At 40.1% G+C, this 6000-nt stretch overlaps 1 long non-coding RNA gene across 1 annotated transcript in view; it reads right to left on the bottom strand.

Moving 5' to 3' along the window:
* The window catches only part of LOC137848362 (uncharacterized), a 479163-nt gene extending 474072 nt beyond the window's left edge, over nucleotides 1-5091 (bottom strand). The window contains exons 1-2 of the long non-coding RNA XR_011091313.1: nucleotides 4841-5091; nucleotides 4584-4803 (exon numbers count right to left, since the gene is read on the bottom strand). This is a non-coding gene — a long non-coding RNA (uncharacterized lncRNA). The remainder of the gene's footprint in view (nucleotides 1-4583; nucleotides 4804-4840) is intronic.
* Between the last annotated feature and the right edge of the window lie 909 nt (nucleotides 5092-6000).

A 6000-nucleotide genomic window follows, 5' to 3' on the forward strand; every position in this document is an offset into this window, starting at 1 on the left:
GAAAATAATAACAATAATAATAGTAATGATAATAATAATACTATAAGAAACCAATAGATCATATTTAACCCAAACTAGTGATAAAAGGTTTTGACAATCAATATAACTGGAAGATTTGGGGATTCAAGATTAGCTGTCATTAACTTACTTAACAGTGGATATTAATTTGATAATCTGGGTAGATGATACTAGAGGAAAGGTCTTGTGCTTCTCTGCATACCCATATAAATATATTGTGTGTGTTACATTCCTAAAGAACATATGGATGGATGTTCTAATAGAGGTGCTACTGAAAACTAAAGCAGTGACTGTGAGCAGAATGTACACAGAAACTTCTGCATGATGTTACAGGAAGTGGGGCAGGAAACCCATGTACACATCTTACAGCACACATGTAGGAAATGAGTTGAAATTATTCTCATCCATGTGAATATTAAACTTTCTTATTTCAAAATCCAGTGTTAGCATGAAAAGTTGAGAATCCAAATTACAGAGCAACATCAGCAGTATCAGGACTGCATTAAATGGTAAAGATATTCTTGATAAGGGAAACCTTTTTTTCTCCAGCATCCTGTGGACCATGCACCCTCCTGTACTTCTTCAGGAATTTCTAAATGATGCTTTGAGATTATTTATTTACAGAACTGCCTAAAAGTCATGCAAGTCCATGCTAGTTGCTGGATATCGTGTGCCAAAAATATACAGGGCATGGGGTATTTATTCTGTTAAAAGGAAAAAACTAAATGAAGTAATTTCACACTGAAGAGACTTATGAAACAAAGTCACAAGTACCTCTTGTTTTAGTACCTTAATGTAATTGTTTTTTTTCTGTTTGAAGTGTTAGTACTGTAAAATGATTATACAAAAGGATATTAAAATCAAATAAACACAGTTCAAATGATTCCCTATCTGCCAAAATGTTTGTATGACTTTATTAGCTATTCATTTGTGACATTTTTCAACTTTCGTTTTGTAAACATATACAATCAAAGCATGATTTCATATCAAACTCTTCACTAGTTCAACTTCCACTGTTCACTAATCATTCTTCTACTCAGAAAAGAGTTTGAAATCTTTTGAATCAAAATTAAACTCCTTTTCTGTCTTTCCAGAAGTCAAGTTAAAATAAGATCACAGTTTTTGCACAGGTTCCATGTTTAAGTAATGCAGATCTCTATTAATCAGAAAGGTGAGAAATATTTAAAAATGTATGTGAGCCTAATTCAGGAAATCTCTGCAGCACTTGACATATTTTGAGCTTAGTTAATTGCATGCTTAAGACTTGCTTTTTGAGGTTTTATATCTGGAGAAATAAACACTAAAAAAAAAAAATAAATCATACTGCTTTGTTTAGAAATTATCTATGTCTTTTTGGACAAATATTAAGTCCAGTTAAAATTCCTAACCTGAATTTTAGCCAGTTCATATGTGGAAAGTTCTCAACTCAAATACTCCAGATAATCAAACATGCCTCTAAAGTTAACAAAACTTTAGAAATGTTTTTAGAGAAGTGCATATACTTTTGATGTTTCCAACAGTACTGTAAGTGTCCAAGTCTGCTTCAGTTCCATATTTATGAGTATTGGCAGGTGTACTTGCACAAATATACTTGCTTCATATTTGTTACAGAGAATTAAACATTCTTGATTTTGCTTAGCTCTTTGAGTTAAATTTCTTTAAGGCTCATTGAAATGCAAGGTATGCCAAAATGTGTAATTTAGGACTTGCCTTTTAAGTTACTAAGAGGTCTTTTAAAATCTGAATGCTTAAAACAAGCACTTACTTTTATATATGTTGGTGAGACCAAGATCAGTAATTCAGATTTCACATATTCAGAAATTCACATATTCTCCCTGTAGAAGAAAACATACTTGTGAAGAAGAATTTATACTGAAATTGAACCCCTTAGACAATGGAGAGTGCCATTCATTTAAGCTATGCGTTTCTTGAAAGTTGGCATTGGCAACAAGTTGTGTTGCTTGCCCTGAATGTTGTTTGCCTACCCAGTGATAAAAATGTCAGACCTATCTACCTTAGCAGAAATAGTGCTGCATTCGTTAGAAATTATGGGTATGAAAATTGGGGCTAACATGACCAAGGCATTATTCAGCGGACAGTAAGTAGGTTTTCTGTCTAGACAATCTGTTGTTGTGAAATGCACTGCACAAGGTATTGCTCAGTTTGTTGTTGTGGTGTTGGTCCCTGGCTTTTCTCAAGGTTATGAGAAGGCTCCCTTCACCTGTTCAGTTGGTGCTTGCCTTCAGTCTGGGAGTTAACGCTCATTTCTCTTCTAGACATGAAGTCTAAATAGTCTTTTGTGGCCTCAGAAATGCAAAACTGGCACTATTCTAGGAGCATATTCTAGGACTATATTTCGTATATAGTCTAAATAGTTAATGTCATTAACAAGGTTGGTATGTCACATACACTCTCATTATAAAGACTAATCTACAAGATACACCAATACCAAGCACTTTTTTTCTCCCCTCCAACATCACAATTTAATGTGAATAAAGTGTTTCAGTGACTGATTTCTCTATGTTGTGTCCTAGCTGCTATGATTGGCAATGTCTGGTCAGTCCCTCTGGGCCTGGCTTCACACTTTCTTGTTATTGAAGCCCTACTGACCATTCAGACAATCTGCAAAAGCAATAGTTTACAAACAGAGTGACAGGAGTGGGCACTGAGGTCCTGGGCATACAGGTTGCTTTACCAGTAAGTCAAGGTTTTGATTCTCCTGAACGATATGAAGATCTTAATGCCTGTTGAGTTCATTTTGTCCTAGTTTCAACATTTTCTTTAATGCAGACTGGGATACTAAATATAGATGTTGTAAAATTTTGTTGTAAAATACATGTATCAAAAAATAAATAAATAAATAAAACAAGGGCAAAGAGAGAAAGACCAAGTCATAATAATAATAATAACAACAGCAACAACAAATACAAGACCAGTCTTCAGGGAAAATAAAAAAGAAACAAGAGCAAAACTAATTCCCTGAGTAGCGTCCCAATTTTGGTTATGATTTTTTTAAAAAATGAGCGGCCATTTGAATCCACATTAAACTGAAACTGCTCTGGTGGGGTTTTACATCCCATTGTGCCCTGTGTTGTTCAGAGCATGATGAATATGAAACAAATGGCTCAGGAAGACAGTCAAAAGACCTGCTGGGCCTTTTCTGGTGTTACCTTAAAACAAGAGGATGAGTAAATGTGCTGTAATTTTTGGCTTTAACACACTATTTAGGAAAGTTCAGTCTTCTGAAGGGATGCTTACTCAACTGAGAAACACATATGAACTCAGGTATCAATTTGAGAGTAATGAAACAATAAAACACACTTGTGATGAATAATGAAAGGCAGAAAAGGGAAAGTTGCCTTGGAGGAGTGGGGAAATGCAGACATTTGCTAGATGTTCAGCTCATCACAGAACTAAATAATACAGAAAAATAAATTTATTCAGGAGTTTTACAGGACATCTTTAGATATTGTTAGGCATAGTATAATAGAAGTTAAATCCCATAATCTTTTTTTTTTTTTTTTTTTTTGTTGTTGTTATTGTTTTTAAATTTCAAATCTAGAGGTCTCCCTATGGAAATGACAGTTGTGCCCTCAAGACCTCCTTCGTTTTGGCATCAAAACCTCAAAGCACATAGTACCTTTGAGCTAAAAGCAAACTATGTGTTTCATACTAAAGAATCTTAGGCATGAAAGCCAGACAGTAGTGTATAAACTAGCGTTTACAGGATGGTGTATTTTAGGAGATATTTGATAGACTGAGAATATATGCATGCACTTTTTTGGTGTTATAAATAGTACTCAATCCAAATCCTTCATTTTCTTGTCCACAAAGATTTTTTAAAGAAGTTCTTTTTTTGGAATCTCATCCCTGCAGCTGCACACTTTCTTTTTTTAACCTTAACTGAGATAAGTAGACTTAGCATTTCAAGTCAAAATTACTAAAAATTCTTCATATTCAGTTGTATTAAAAAGTAAATTCCGTCTTTGATTTCCAAGCTTATTGAAATGATGATTTCTTTGCAGAAGCTTGAATTAGTAAATTACAGTTAGAAATGTGGACAATGCAGAGTAAGGAAAACAATTTTCTCTGCTGAATTTCTGTATAAAAACTATAAAAATGACCATTCAAAATGGTCACTGAAAGCTTGATTTTTTATGCTGCACAATGAGTGTGTCACAGTTTACAACTTGTCTGCTGTTGTTAGTTTCTTTTAAGCATTATCATTATTCAGTTGTCTGATAAAGCTGAAATGGGCAGCTAACTGTCTCAGCAATATTTTATTTTTCATCTCTGGAGTATAACACATGGCTTTGCAATACATTTTTCTCAGAGTTTTAAGAGATTAATACCTATTAAAGATGGTGCTACAATACCTAAGTGTTGAGGGATTTCTTGAAACAGCAAAAATCCCATGGCTTGCTGTAGCTGAGCAAACCAAGCTACCAGGGCAACTATGAGAAGTTCCCATGACAGTGTTCCCACATCGCCCGATTGAGGAACTCAGAAAAATATTGTTACCAGTAGCTGGCTTCAAGGACAAGGTCTATGTGACTGCTAAACACAAGGGGTTGTTTTCTTGCAGGTGGGGTTGTTTTCTTGCAGTTGTTTGTCTGAGTGCTTTTGACCAATAATCTTGTGTGAAACACTGTCCACCCCTGTTAAGTTCTCTATAAAAGTTAGGCTATTCGGGCAATAAAATGGAGCATGATCTGACTCTACTGGGTGTCTGTCGTGCTTTCGGCCGTGCTTCCTGCAACATATGGCGCCCGAACAGGCTGAGACCTGAACAGGGCCTGAACAGGACATCGCAGTGGGAGACCTGAACAGGACCTGAACAGACATCGCACCGGAGCAGGACATCGCAGCACCGGAGCAGACATCGCAGCCGAGCACGGACATCGCAGCGGCGCCGGGGCAAACATCGCAGCGCAGCGGGACACCAGCGGCGCCGGCACATCCGAACGCAGGTAGACCAGGAGACCAGCGGCGCCGGGACCGGCGGCGCCGGGACCAGCGGCGCCGCGATCTCGCCGCGCCGTCGGGACTTCGGAGCGCCCATCCGACCGGCGCTTGAGCAGACCGGATACCGGCCCGGAAACACGGTACACAGGCCTCACGGTGAGACGCGGTACTCCCGCTGAGAGACGCGTGAAAACGGTGGGAAACGGGGTTTCGCGGCGGGACGTGGAATTGCGGAGGGCCGCGGGTAAACGGAGTAGCGGCGGGACGTGGAATTGCGGAGGGCCGCGGGAAATAGAGTTGCGGCGGGACGTGGAATTGCGGAGGGCCGCGGGAAATAGAGTTGCGGCGAGACGTGGAATTGCGGAGGGCCGCGGGAAACGGAGTTGCGGCGGGACGTGGAATTGCGGAGGGCCGCGGGAAATAGAGTTGCGGCGAGACGTGGAATTGCGGAGGGCCGCGGGAAATAGAGTTGCGGCGAGACGTGGAATTGCGGAGGGCCGCGGGAAATAGAGTTGCGGCGGGACGTGGAATTGCGGAGGGCCGCGGGACATTGACGTGATCACGGTGTGATACGGGACATCCGAGATCGAGTTGCTACGGGAGACCAGAGGCATCAGTGGACAACGGCAGCCGACTCTCACCGTGTGGCGAGTCGGCACAGAGCAGAGGGGCGGACATCAGGACCCTGCAGCCTGTCTGACGTAACCATGGAGGCAGCGGCGGCTGTGCTGCTTCTCTTTGGCATTCTTTTTATAATAGGTTTATCTTGCAATGCAAAAAGGACTATTCGTCCCCAGATCGGTGTTATAACTTGGTTTCTGGATAACATTCCGTGGGGTTGCCTCATTCTACGGACTATTAATGACGATTTAGCTCTATTGCAGGGCAGGAGTGCAGAGACGCAGATTACACTGCCAAATGACCACCGGCAGGCTCGTTCACAAACAGCTTCTAGGATTGCAGCTGGCACTGCCTGCAGCCATATAGCAGACGTTACACTCTCTTTTCTAACTAGTA

Source organism: Anas acuta, chromosome Z (assembly GCF_963932015.1).
Source record: "Anas acuta chromosome Z, bAnaAcu1.1, whole genome shotgun sequence".
NCBI classification, from domain to species: Eukaryota; Metazoa; Chordata; class Aves; order Anseriformes; family Anatidae; genus Anas; species Anas acuta.